This window comes from Lathyrus oleraceus, chromosome 5 (genome assembly GCF_024323335.1).
Source record: "Lathyrus oleraceus cultivar Zhongwan6 chromosome 5, CAAS_Psat_ZW6_1.0, whole genome shotgun sequence".
NCBI classification, from domain to species: domain Eukaryota; kingdom Viridiplantae; phylum Streptophyta; class Magnoliopsida; order Fabales; family Fabaceae; genus Lathyrus; species Lathyrus oleraceus.
The window spans coordinates 464,912,234-464,926,575 of NC_066583.1; positions in this window are offsets into that span (position 1 = coordinate 464,912,234).

Here is a 14,342-nt window from a genome sequence, read left to right on the forward strand (position 1 = left end):
ACAAGAGGAGGATTAAGGGAAGCGAAAAAGTAAACTTAGGACGAAATATTTCTGCCTTTATTCAGCCCAAACAATCATCCAAACAGATTATAGGCGAGCAAAATGTTTCAGCCCTCACTACTCAGGTTCTGCCACAAAAGCAGAAGGATCCGGGAACATTTGTTATTCCTTGTACCATCGGGGATAGTAAATTTGAGAATTGCATGCTTGATTTGGGAGCGGGCATTAATGTTATGCCTACTTCTGTTTATAATAACCTTTGTCTTGGTCCTTTGCAGCATACAGGTTTAATCATTCAATTGGCAAACAGGAGCAACGCTCGACCCGCCGGGGTAGTCGAAGATGTTCTTGTTCAAGTTAACGATTTGATTTTTCCTGCAAATTTCTATATTCTAGACATGGAAGGAGAAACCAAGGCAAGCGGTGCTCCCATCATTTTAGGCAGACCGTTCATGAAAACGGCGAAGACAAAAATTGATGTTGACGATGGAACCATGTCCATGGAATTTGGTGACATTGTCGCAAAATTTAACATTTTTGATGCCATGAAACACCATGTGGAGGAGCATTCCGTTTTTCATATTGAGCTGATTTCTGAATTAGTTGATGACTCTAGTTCTGAACTATTTGCGCTTGATTTTCCATCTCTCTCTGGTTTTTATGATATTTATTCATGTTCTGATTGTACTGACACTAACGTTTGTGTTGTCTATGCTGAGATTGATGCTGCCTTACAGGCTGATACATTTCCGACAGGTGAAGTTGTTACCAATAAACTTGTTTTTGCAGTTGATGCTCTTGCATTCCCGGCTGCCCCAAGCACTCCATCCACCGAGCAGCCCCCGTCCTTAGAGCTAAAAGAGCTCCCTGAGAACCTGAAATATGCTTACTTGGAGAGTAATGAGAAACTCCCTGTTATTATCTCTTCTAACCTTGATTTCGATCAAGAAAATAAGCTTTTGCAGATTTTAAGGAAGCATAAAAAGGCATTTGGTTGGACATTGGCTAACATTCCAAGTCATATCACCTTCACGTATCCATTTGACACTTTTACTTTTAGAAGATTCTTTGATCCTGGAATAAAAGGCGAAGATACTAATAAAAATTTCAAGTTCAATGGACATTACCCAAAGTTATTCCATGACAACCCCACTTTGGAAGAAGAAAATGTAGAATATATCTCTTTGGGAAAGGCTGCTTATGTGATCACCTATCCTCCTTGACTACTCGGGTGTGTTCTTTCCTCTCTCTTCTCTCTCTTGTTTTATGTTTGTTTCTTTCATTGAGGACAATGCATATTTTAAGTGTGGGGGAGGGAATACTTTAGTTTCTTTGTTTTTGTTCTTTGTTTTGTTTTGTTTTTGTTTTCTTTCTAAAAAAATTGCATCTTCTTGAAAGTTTTAGGCTATAGATTACTTTGAGTCGAGTTTGCGGAGACTTGAGAAAAATTCACAAGATCGGTATTGTTTTAACACCGTAAGTCTCCTGCATATGGAAATTGAGTTGAATTTTTATTATGTTTTAGCCTTAAATTCTCATTCTTTGACAGCTCTTGAGTAGTTTATTTCAGCAGTCAGCACCATCTCACACACATTCTACGCAGGGAAGCCGATGAATATAAGTGAGTGTTCCGAAAAAGAAAAAAAAAAGAGAAAAAAATAAAGGAATTCACCTTCTAAGTTTGGTGACCCTCACCCGGTCACTTAACCCAACGGTTGTAGAACCTTCAAAAAAAAAGTTTTTGACTCGTTGTTAGTTGGTTCAGCGGTTTCTGGTGCTGAACTTGATAGGGCGAATTACGGTCCGATCCCCCGCAACTACAAGTGAGTAAGCAAAGGGTTATGCCACTTAAGTACCAGAACCCCGTGCAGAAAAGGATCAGAGTCACTAACCGGTCGCTTTGCTATGAGTGTGTGGAGATAACGGGCTTAATGTGATTGCGCCTGAATGAAAAAGAGCAAAAGAAGGATGAGTAAGTTAGGCTTTAGTATAATAATATGATTCGAGTTGATTTGTGTATTCAGGAGGTTTATGTCTGCATAACTGTGGATTAGTGTTCTTACAATATCCTTAGTGTGCAAGATTAGTACCTATCAATGCAAAGTTAACCGAAGATGACTTGTAGCCTAGGATGAGTAACTGATGATGTATTTGTGCTTTCTTTGTTTTGTTTTTCGTTTTGCTCGGAGTGCAAAAGTTCAAGTGTGGGAGAATTTGATCAGTGCATTTTGATGCACGTTCTTCCATGTTTGTACTTAAGCATTTCTTTGGTTTGCTTTACTTATTTTTATGTTTTAATGTGTTTTTACAATTTATTTTATTTTTGCACTTATTTGTTTTTCGCATTATATTTTCAGCATTAGCAGCTTTCACGAGAAAAATCATATCTTGAGCTACGAGTATCAGATTGAGGCTTGTGAGTATGCGTTGGAAAGATAAGGAAAAGATCTACAACTTTTGTTCAGAAGTCGAGAGCTGAATCGGACTGTAGCAGGGCCAGAAAGTCTGTTGAAGTTGCAAAATTTTATTTGTATTTTTGTTGGGTCATTTGTAGTGGGCTGGGTCGACCCAGTTGAGTTGTAAAACGGGTCTTTGTTTTCCCCTAGGTCTAGCAGCCGTACACCATTAGGAATTGGACGGAAAAATCACTATTGATGCACGAATTTGAGAGCTTGCAAGGAATGACTATGGAGAACTAATTTCCCAAGAATCAATTCACTGTAATCGGATGCCACTTTGAGGTTCTTTTATAATTTTCCATTAATCTGTTCCTTTGAATTATATCTATAATCACAATTACTTGCTTAATTTAATTGTTTTTACATGATAGAATTCTTTAATTTGATTGTTGTCTGCTTTTGAATCAATTTCGTGATTAGTGTAGCTTTTGCATTATCGTGTTCGATCATATTGCGTTTGCTTAATTCGCAATAGTTTTAATCCGTTTGCTTTACTCGGAATTCAGGGGCATACTTCGTATAATTGTTATTGCGTTTGTCAGTAGCTTTTGTAATCGAATAGGATCAGACTCGTTTAGGGAATTGGAATTTTATAGGGATCAATGATAAGTCGGAAGATGATATAGTGGGTTGATTCGTTTCAGCTTATTCAAATAATCACTTTTCATAATCACTTATTTTCTGCATTTTTGTAATTGAACACCAAATCAACCCCCCCCCCCCCCATTCGATTACGTTTAATTATTACAAACAAGAATCCTTGAGACGATATCCGAGTTTAATTGTCGTTGTATTACGTTTTTATAAAATTACTCGTTTTCATAGTCAATATTTCTTCCATTGTAGATGGTGGCTTCCATTCTAGAAATCCATTGAAACGTACCATCTTTAAACCATTATGGAAGCCCCCTACAAACACCTTTTGATTCAGATATGCAACTTTTATAGTTTATTTGTTGAAGTGCGTTAAGTATTCCCTTAAGGTCTTGGAATAACCTTGGCGATCATTGAAAAAAATCGTGGTGGAGAATTCATTATGTTTTATATTCGAGAAGTGGTGGATCATCTTCTTTGTCAAGTCTTGGTAAGTGGTGACGGAGAACCTTAGAAGGCTCATGTACCATCGGAGAGTTGTTTCCTTCAGTGTTATACCATTCGTTTACATTTGAGGGATTCGATAGCTCTAATGATGATCATTTGTATGTGGATAACAATAACGTGTTCTTAACGGTCAGTTTTGCCTTTGAACATTGTCAAGGAAGGAAGTTTGAAGTTTTCTGGAACCTATGCATCCCAGATCTCCGTCAATATGGATTGGGGGTCCAAAGAGTCTTCTTGATCGCCAATTGCAGGTTGTAGTAGTTGTCATTGTAGATCGTGTGTCATTCTAAGGACTTATTTCCTCCATAGTGGTGAGCATTTCCTCTATAATGGCTTGATCTTCGTTTTTGACGTTGCTAGATATCGCCCTTACCATCATGGGATGATAAGAGGTTGATAATTGCATATGGTTGTGCAGACTGGGTTAGTTTTACTATGCCCCACGATGAGCGTCAAATGTACATGTATAGTACACTAGTTTGATAACTTTACCGGTGCTAGCCACTAAGAGTCACAATGTGTGTGTAAGACCCTAAATTTGACCCTAAGATCCCGCATGACATCATATCATTGCACATTGCATTTGCCTCAAGGATCATAACATCTTGGCTCCTTAACCTAGGGTTGGGACTTGTGGGAGTTGGTTTGAGACTACCAAGCATTCTTGAATTGTATATTATTGCTTTTCTTATTTTTTTACTAACCAAAAGCATAAAAATATGTCATTAACTTTGTTTTGTAGCTTGAGCAATCATGTGATCCAAGGCTCCTAAGAGGCACCTATACTCATTGATGTGGCCAGATGAAGTTGAAAGCAAGCATGACAATGGTTCCCAAAGCTCTAAATCATCATATATGCCAATTGCAGGTATCTCAATTTGTCAATTTGATCAAGATAAGCCAAGGGGCTTGAAGATTGTTTCCCAAGGAAACCTTAATTCAACTTTGCATCAACTGTGCCTTGCTCATGAAGCAACCTCAACCCATGATCAAATACAATCAAGGGAATTTATTTCATTCATCATTTTATGCATATTTGAGCTTATGTGAGTGTCCTCAATCATCAATTCATCAAGATTTGAAGTTTGGACTTGAGAAGTTGATCAGTCAATTCATTTGATTATTTTGAAATCCACTGAGACCTAACTTTTCATGTGTTTGTCAAATGAAGATGACCCCAAGAGAAACAATGTTCTTAAGAACCATATGAACAACTTTCATGTTCATCAAAAATTGATTTGAAACTTAGAAAGTCATCATTAATTTCAAAATATTATAGGTCATTTTGACTGAAACCCTAATTTTGGGTCAACTTCCAAAGGACCTAACTCCTTCATTTTTCATGATTTTTAGGTGGGATCAAATGTATTGAAAGGTTTAAGATGTCTACTTAATTTGTTATGTTGAACAAATTTTCATAATCCTAAAATAAACACATGTGATAATACAAAACATTATAGGTCACTTTGGACCAAAGCCATTGAAATGTGAAAAAGTCCAACTTCAAGTGCCCATAACTTTCTCATCAAAAATCCAAATGATGCAAACTTTAAGTCCCAATTTATTTTATTGAAAATATCTACAACTTTTATGTTTAATGTTTTTTCATTTGAGGCTTTAATCATTGAAACATAAGGGCTTGAAGTTGGTCCATTTTGGCAAAATTTCCATGTACATGTTTTGCACATTGAACTTCATGGCCTTTTTTTCATAAATTTCCCAATCCCAAATGGATTTTTGTTCAACATAACAATTGTTCCTCATGTCAAGACCTTTCCAACCATTACCCACATGACCATGTTTCATTTTTGCAAAGTGCATTTTCGAAGAGGTAAAGATTTATGTGCATTTATGGAAACTAGGTGAGAACTTTGTGCACAAGCCATTTCCATCAAAACTGCACGTCCAAATTCATTTTGCTGATGATTAGCTTGAATTTGCAATTGAGTTTGGGCCTCACATGCGCCTGTACAGGCCCATGCATGGAGGACCCAAACTCATGCACACGTGAATTTTGCCTTGCTTGCATCACGCTTCACTATAAATACATGTGCTCAGCTTCATTCCAAACCAACCTTAAGGCGCCTAAATTGTTGCAGAACTGAATCCTCACCCTTCACCTAAAGGAATTTTGCATTTTCTCTTCAATTTTCAGTTTCAATTTTCAACTTCCTTGGTTGATTATTGAACTCCAATTCCTTAGCCTAACTTCATTTCCATCTCAAGATCAAGCTGCAACAAAAAATTGGGAAGGATCGTGCCTCATAGATCTGCACTTCAAAGGTTGTTGTTCAAACTTTCTCAATTCGAAACTCACTGGATCTTGCTCATTTCTTGTGTTTGTTGGTTCCTCTGAAGTCCTCTCATAAGAGGCAATTGATCTGTGCATTTAATTTTATGAATCCATCAAGTTTAGTTTGAACTCCATAATTTTCTGCCTCTGATTTCTCCTTCTATGAGAGTCTAGAGTAGAAACCAACGGCACAGGGGTGATGTACATCACCCCAGCTTTCCAATGATATGAGGATCGTGCGTTTTGGTGAACTTTTTTAAACCTGCAATTCCACCGGAGCTGGCTTGCTCGCCGGAGAAGACGGTGTTGTACACCACCGTCCCCCATGCCAGATTGCATCTGGACCGTTGGTTGCTATTTCCAGTTTGAATCATGGCCTTTAGATGTTATGACTTTTAATAATGTTGCATGTTTCGCTGTTGACTAATCCATACCATGAGCGCGCGCTACACTGCCTTCTGATAAGCCACGTCATTTAATGAGCTTTGATCAGACGCTCCCTGATTTTTCTTATTTTCTGAATTTCCATTTTAATTTCTTTTATTCCATTTTATTTCAAAATTCATAACTCTTTCATTTTAAATCTAAAAAATATGGGACCAATTGCATTATTTCCCTTTTTAATTCTAGTTTCTGAAAATGATTTTTAATATTTTTTATGATGTCATTTAATATTTTTTGTGAATTTTCTCTTTTCTGGTTATTTTTAATTCATTTTAAATAGTTTCCAATATTCAAAAAATGCAAAAATATTTTCTTAACCTCTTTGAATGATGATGAATCTATGAAAAATATTCTCATCAATTTCTTAATTGATTTGAGATTTATTTGAGATTATAGTTCAATTAGGTTATTTTTATTCATTTTTAATTGTTTAAAATTAGTTTCTGGTTTCTAAAAATGGTGGAAATTTTTGTCAAACTTTTTTTGACCTTGTTGAACTTAGGATGATCCATTTGGACTTTTCCAAGTTGATTTGAAGTGGATTTGAAGTTTGACCTTTAATTGTTTATTTTAATTCAAGTATTATTTTAATTCTCAAAAATACCAAAAAATATTTTATTTGTTTCTTGACTTCTAAGCTTCATCTTACTTTTGTTTACCATTGATTGATGTTGATTCATTTCATTTTTGATCAATGTATTGTGCTTATGTCACTTGAATTCCATTTATGTACATTCTACTTCTTCTTCTTCTTCTTCTTCTTTTTCCTTTTGATCAATGAGTTAATGATTGGTGGTTAGCCTTGACATATGAGTGGCTTAACCTTCTTTGATTCAAATCTAATTCATCTTGATCAAAGATCAAGTGAATGGCTTTGCATTAGAGATAGGTTGCTTCTTGGTCAAGCAGAAAACCTAAATCCATACAAGATCATTCTTCTTTTCTTTTGGCATGGCAAGTTGTAGGAGCTTGGCTTACTAGTCATGGTCTCTAACTTGTGTTTGTTGCCTATAGTTTTATTGACCGGCCTCAGATAAGTGTGACTACTACATTAGTCCACTTACGATTGCTTAACATAGCGCTAAATTGCCTTATGGCACACTAACACTAACTAATAACCACTAACTTTTAATTAAAGCATTTAATTCTTGTAATTTACTTTAATGCAATTTAATATTCTTGTACATTAATTCATTTGCTTTTTCCCTTTGCTCACTTGAGTTCATGCTTATGTTAATGCAATTTGCCTTTTGCTCACTTGAGCACATAATTGTGTATATACTATTGTGTTTGTTTTGTTTTGATTGTGAAAACCCAATGCAAATGGACAAAGGACTTAGATTTTAGGACCTTACCTATGCTAAATGGAGTCAAAGAGCAACTAGGCCTCATGCCTTTAGAATGCTATAAAAGAAGAAAAATTGTCAAAGAGCAACTAGGCCTCGTGCCTTTAGAATGCTTAATCTTGAAGATGAACTTGAAAGGATCCTAATTCTAAACTCACTCTTGTCCATTATTTCTATTGTATTGTGGAACCTTTTGATTTATGTGTTCTTGTGTGCTAGGGATCCCAAACTTGCCAAGTAGAAGAACCATTGTCATGAGCATCCAAAGTGAAAGATACAAAAAGCCATTGGAAGATTCCTAGGAGCTTGATTGTTTACTTGCTTGATTGCTTGAGTTATTTGCGTATTGCTTGCTAAATTTAAAGGAAGGAGTAGCTTGGATCATCTCTATGATCTCAAGAAGGGAACTCCATGTGGTTTTATTTCTCTTCCTTCATCTTTGCATGTTTAGGACCTTAGCCATTCTCTTCTTCTCCCCACTCTAACCCAAGCCAAACTTTTGTGCAAACATTAACATTACTTTTCAAAATTAGAAACCTAAGCACTATGCTTTTGATTTTTCAAACTCCTTTCATAACACTCATTTTGAATTGAATCCTAAATCAACTTTGACCTTACTTTGTAAATACTTTTCATTGGTAAATACAACTCACTCAATTGCTTTTGTGGTTTCAATGGCCACTTCTTGCCAAAAAAATTCATAAACATTAGCTATTAGGTTTGAGTTATCCTTGAGGTTGATATAATACTCACCTATATCCTTAGTGATGGACAATAAGTCTTCCATGCTTATTATAGGGTTAACCCCTGGCTAGCATGTTGAAGCTCTCCTCACATGGTGGATTTGTGGTTTTAGATTGAGTTTTCTCCCTTTGATAACAAAAGACCTCAAGGATTTTGACCAATCAATTCACCAACTCCTTTTGAGATTTTTACCCCGAACTACGAGGTTTTGATCCTACCTTTCTAAGATGGTACGTAGGCAATGGGTTTATCCATTCAAACACAAAATTGTAAATAATTTGTACATTCTTCTCTCATCTCCCCAATCATGTTTGTACAAATATTTTTTCACAAATACCAACCTACCTTACAACATTTGTAAAAAGGACTCCCTTAGAGTACTAAGGATGTTTTGGGTGCTTAAAACCTTCCCATTGCATAACCAACCCCCTTACCCAGATCTCTGACTTTTTTTATTAGTTTTTGACTTGATAAAACTTCTCGGTGTTTGTTCGCTTTCTAACCTTTCCTTTGGATAAATAAAAGTGCGGTGGCGACTCGAATTGTATGATTTACTTTTGATTTAGTCAATAAATCTAAAGGTAACGAATACCCCGCTACAGTGTGAAGGTATGAAAAATGTGTATCAAATGGGTGACGATTGCTAGTTTTTATAAGGCCTCCTTGGCTCTGAGTCCGTTGTGACTTATTCATTTTTCATTATGATGCATGTAACTATGTCTAGCTAGGGACAATAAACATCAAACCCCATGTTTTATTGTTTGAGATCAACCCATCATGACTATTAATGTGCTCTTAAAATCATGTTCGCGTATTGAGGTGTTGTTATCATCCGCTTGATGTACCTGTCTTGGGTCAACCCGCTTGCTTTAGCTCGTTGATTAATCCATGCCCATATTTCTATTGTTTTATTGTTTGAGATCAGCCAATTATGACTATTAATGTGCTCTTAAAATCATGTTCGCGTATTGAGGTGTTGTTATCATCCACTTGATGTACCTGTCTTGGGTCAACCAGCTTGCTTCAGCCCGTTGATCAATCCATGCCCAGATTTCTACCCGACCCAATCGATTAATGCCCAAGTTCACATCCGACCTAGAATGAGACCAAAATGTACATAATCCCTCAAATATGATGCCTAAAGACATAAAATACTTTAGGAAGATACTGGAATGTACACAATCTTTTAAATATGAGATCCAAAAGGGCGGAGTGTTTAAGGAAGAGGCCAGAATGTAAAAAGTGAAATAAAAATATCACTTACCTAAGATTGAAAATAGTGAAGAAAAAAAATAAGAGATATGTTTTGTGTCCATGAATAGATCGGCAATTATCTATTTATAAGAGTTAATTATGTTAATATTATATGATATAACTTTTGAAATAGCTGTGATTTTAGTCCAACTCAATAAAGGAGGTTATTGTTTTTTATGGATACAAAATAATTCAGTTGCCAATACTTTGTTACGCGTGTTATTCAAATAGATTAAATAGTAAAATTGAATTATATATAGAGAGAGAGTTTAATTGAAATACAGTGTAAAATGATTTTACACCGTCAGTTAATCATAGACGTCGGATATTAAAAAAAATGACTTTTATTTTAAAAATTTATAAAATAATATAAACGGATGATAGTGATGAATCGACGGTGTAAAACTTTTTACTCTGACAGTATATAATAATTAATCTCTTTATATATATATATATATATATATATATATATATATATATATATATATATATATATATATATATAATATATATATATATATATATATATATATATATATATATATATATATAGTTTTATAAAGTTTTATAAAATAGATATTCTAGTGAGACTAATTCTCGAATACAAGAATATTATAATAGAAAGCAAAAAAAATTCTCAAAAGAAAAATTAAATATATTAATTTTAGTTGTTACTTTATTTAATAAAATTGGTATAAATTAATATAATTGTAAACTAAGAAAACATAGAATTATTAACACCGTTTGACAGCAGTAATAATTATAAATCTTAAATAATTTTTTTTTCCTTACAAGTCAGCCGTGTTTTTAATTTTAGTCTTTAAGTTTATATATTTTTTAAAATAATATTTAATAATTGAAAATCATTTTAGTTTTAATTTTTAAATAAAATTCTGCAGAAAAATTTTCGAAGGAAAATTTGTAAAAAATGTATAGATTTATAATCCGTAGAAAAAGGATAGACATGGTACTTAATTTTTGAAAAAGGAAATAGATTTTAGAAACTCTTATTCGAAAAAAAAAACCACTAATCACTATGTAAATGCCAACAACCAGTTACTCAACCAAATATGTTTCTTCCTACCTATCGAAAAAAACAAGAATATTGCATTAAATATTCTCATTTAATGTCCCTATTTTAAACACGAATGAAAACACGAGAATATTACATCAAATATCCTCATTTAATGTCCCCCGTTTTAAACATGTGGCGTTTAAAAAACAAAGAAATTTTCATAGTATTCCCTTTTTTTATTATTATTATAGATGTCATAAAGTGGGAACACAACCTATAAAAAATTAAAAATGTTCTCTCCAATTTCAGAGATACATTTTGTTAAAGTCAAAAAATTAACTAATCCGGCAATGAATCTCCGAAATATTTTAAAACATATAACATGCATTTCACTTTGAAAGATCCATTTTACACATTTATTATCCAAAGATACATCTCGATTTAGGACTTACGGAGATGCATCTCTGTATCCTATCAATACAGTGTAGATTATATTTTGTTTATGGTTATTCAGATTAAGATAATGATTTATAAATGTTAAGGACCTTGTTATGTGATGGGCATTAAACCGTACAATCAATATGCAAAAATGACATATATCAATCCAGATGGTCAAGAAAATAACATATATAAATGAATTCAAAATACACGATAAAGTAGAATAAAGTGAAAATAAAATACAATCCATAATAAATCCAAAGTACAACTACTATATATTATTATCTATGTCGGACTACAGCTCATCGGGCTCTTCAACCCCATTTAATCTCCGTCCTCCGACGTTGTCTCCGGTACATCAGTGTCTCATGTGCCTCCGTCATAATGGCATATATGACCTACCTCACCTTAGACCCATTAGGGAAGATGCATTTGTAAAGGCAAATTGTCAAACAACATACAATCACAAGTTTCGATGATGACAAATGACCACCATGGACGAATCGGCGTTGTCGATTCCACGTCTACAAACAAATGCAACACATCACCTATCGTATCCTTTCCTATGTTTATCTAAATCTGTTATAATTCTTAAAAACATATGTGGACAAAGTGTGATCATGACGAAATGCATGAAAATCACAAAACACGAATTTTTGCAGATTTGAAGGCCTTGAGTCGACCATAAGGGTCGGCGCGTAGCTCACGGCTCAGCGCATAACTCAGCCCAGTTGGTTACTGGTCAGCGCATGCTTGCTTGAGTCGACCACAGGTCGGCGCATGGCATAGTTCAGTTGGCCACGGGTCAGCTCATGGAACACTTGAGTCGACCATAGGGGTCGGCGCATCTTCCACGGGTCAGCGCACGCCGACCTATGGTCGACCGCTCGTGCGTGAACTCAGTTTTCTGAGTATTTTTTACTGTTTGAAAAGCTGTTATTTTGGTTGGAAAGCTAGTTACTATAAATAGAAGTCAAATCACTTTTATCAACTAACATTTGTCAATTTGAATTCAAGTGTTCAAGGAAACAAGAAAGAGTGAAACAGGTGTCCAAGATTCATCATCTTCATCTTCAACATTTCACAACACATCAACTACACACAACCATTTTTGGTGTGCTTCGTGATCGGTTAAAGGTGATAAGGTTCGAAGCTGAGATTGGAGAATCCGGTTCGGGTTGAAGCTTGTGGCAGGTTCTTTCTTGAATAAAACCGTTAGGGTTTTGTCCTCCAAGACCGGTTTGTGTTTGGGGGTTTTTGGACGAATTGCTTCATCAATATTCAACTGAGCGAAGGTGATTGAGAAGAGGAAGTCTTTATCAGTCTAGTAGCGGATTCGGTGATATTGAAGGGAAGGATTCGGGTTCGATTCGTTGTGTTTGAGATCAGCCGGGCCGAGGGTTTGAAGAATGGAAGATTCTTCAACAAAGGGGCTGGAATCGGAGGTCTAGCAACAACGATCGAAGGTCTTGATTCATCTTGAATCAAGGAGCAAGGATAGAAAGCATCATTCAACACATTGGGAGTTCTGTTGTTTACTTGCTTTGCAATCCTTGTATAAACGGTTAAATTTCACAGGTGATATCTAATTAAATCATCTCAATTCTAAGTTTAGAATTGAGGGCAGACGTACCCCGAAGCGAGGACGGCGGGGGAACTGCCTCATCAAATCTCTGTCTTCTTTGATTTTCTGCATAAGTGTTTTTCAGCTTAAAAATTAAGTGATTTTAGTTTAAGCAATTTTACCAAACATTGATATAAGTTGAGTAAGAGATTAAAAACTCTGTTTTTGTATCCAAAGTACAATAGTATATTGTACTAGATTAATTTGAATTACTTACTCAACACAAATATCACTTGGAGTGTTTATGCACGCCAAGTGTTTGAAAATTTGCCTAAACCAAAGTTGTCTTAAGTTTGTATCTTGTTTAATTTGGTATTTGGATCATTGGAACTAAGAATCCTAGTAAGTGAAACATATCATTGATTGTGAAATTGGTGTGGTGATTTGTATTTCACTTCATCTCTATTCCATTAGCTTAACGCATATCCGGTTTTCCAATAACGGTTCGTTTTAGACTAAAATTTTCCTCGGCCGCTTCCGCACTTAAAACAATTTTTCAAAACCAATTTTTTAATTGGTAGCGCCGACTCAAGTTTTTAATTGGGATCTATTCAACCCCCCCCCCCCTTCTAGATCCGTGCCATAGTCTAACAAGTGGTATCAGGAGCTCCGGTTCACTCCGTGCTTCAAAATATAACTTTGATAGAAAATGGCTAACGAACCTAAAGGGGCTTATAATAGAGCTCCCGTTTTCAATGGAGAAAATTATAGTTATTGGAAAGACTGTATGCGGGTGCACATAAATTTCATAGATAGAAAAATATGGAACGTTATTCTCAATGGTCCAATTGAAATAACCATGACCAATGAGAACAATGAATTGGTGCCTAAGCCCGAAGCACAATGGACCGATGATGATGAAAAGAAATACAATTATGATTGGAAAGCCAAAAATATCCTAATCTCCTCATTAGGTGTAGACGAATACCATCGTGTATCCCATTGTCCTACTGCTAAGGCCATGTGGGATTCACTACAAATTGCCCATGAGGGGACGAACGATGTTAAGTTGGCTAGAATCAACACACTAACACAAGAGTTTGATCTTTTTTTCATGGAGCAAGGGGAAACCATTGCTGACATGCAAAAGAGATTTACTCATCTTATCAATCGATTACATTCACTTGGTAGGCCTGTTTCCAATGATATTGCTACTAATAAGATCTTGAGATGTCTTAACAGGGAATGGCAGCTAAAAGTGACCGCCATCAAAGAGGCAAATGATCTTACCACATTGGACTTGACAACATTATTTGGTAAACTACAAGAGCACGAACAAGTTCTCTTGAGCCTGGAACAACACGAAAAGAAAGATAAGAAGGACAAAGCAAAGGTGAGTGAAAAGAAATCCATAGCTCTAAAGACTTCCTCCTCGAAGTCTCAAGCAAAAGAGCAAAGTGATTATTCATCGAGCGACGAAGAAGAAGAGGACAAGAGTGAAGATATGGGGCTATTCGTTAAACGTTACAATCGTTACGTGAGAAAGAACGGTATCCAACACTCCGAGAAGAACTTGGTAAACTTCCGGAAACAATCTAGGTACTCTAAAAATGATGACTCAAAAGGTAAAATAACTAGAGGGTCGTGCTATACGTGTGGAAAGCCGGGTCATTACAAACCGGAC